Source organism: Herpailurus yagouaroundi, unplaced genomic scaffold, assembly GCF_014898765.1.
Source record: "Herpailurus yagouaroundi ecotype Mexico unplaced genomic scaffold, PumYag 387, whole genome shotgun sequence".
In the NCBI taxonomy this organism is placed as follows: Eukaryota; Metazoa; Chordata; class Mammalia; order Carnivora; family Felidae; genus Herpailurus; species Herpailurus yagouaroundi.
The window spans coordinates 526,097-526,806 of record NW_024412604.1 but is presented as its reverse complement, the minus strand read 5'-3'; positions in this window follow the sequence as shown (position 1 = coordinate 526,806).

Genomic DNA, 710 nt, shown 5'->3' with positions numbered 1-710 from the left:
CCGGCCCGGGACCCGCCCCGCCCCGCCCGGCGGCGCGTACCAAGGCACGGCGCGGGGGTGCGAGCGCTCTGCTCGCGGGTGTGGGGGGTAGGGTGGTGCGCTGGCAGACTGCTGGGGACTGGGGAGGTGGGCGACGGCGGGCGGCGGGCCTCGTCCAGCCTCCACGCCCTGCACCCGATCTAGCCCGGCAGCAGTCCGAGGCTGGAAGGACGGAGCCTGGGTGGAAAGAGCCGGGTCGCCGGTGGGGCGGAGCCTTCGGTTGGCCCCGGGGTACCATCCTCCACCCAAGGCCAAGAAGCGTCAGCAAAGTGGCGTGTCGGCGGGTCGGGAGAGCACTGTGCCCTCTTGAGGGGTTTTTGCTGCCTTACCTGAGGGAGGGGACCTGGTGTGGGGAAGCAGAGCTCTACAGACGACTACCCCAGGATCTTCCATCCCCGAGAGTCAAGCCTAAAACTGCCCCCTAATCCCCCAAGGTCACCCTGTAGCCTTGTTTCCACAGGTGTCTCCAGGTCCTGCCCGAACTCTGCCTCATTGTAGGTCGTTCCTGGCCAGACTCTGGGAGGAGAGGTGGGGGTTCTCAGTTCATGCCCTGCTGGCCAGCGGGGCTCTTTTGCCTCACCTGGTCACCGGCCACTGATCCACACTCCAGGTGAGCGCTCAACTTGCTGAGGCCTCCTGTGTGTGAGGGGAGGAGAGTAAAGTCAGGCCAT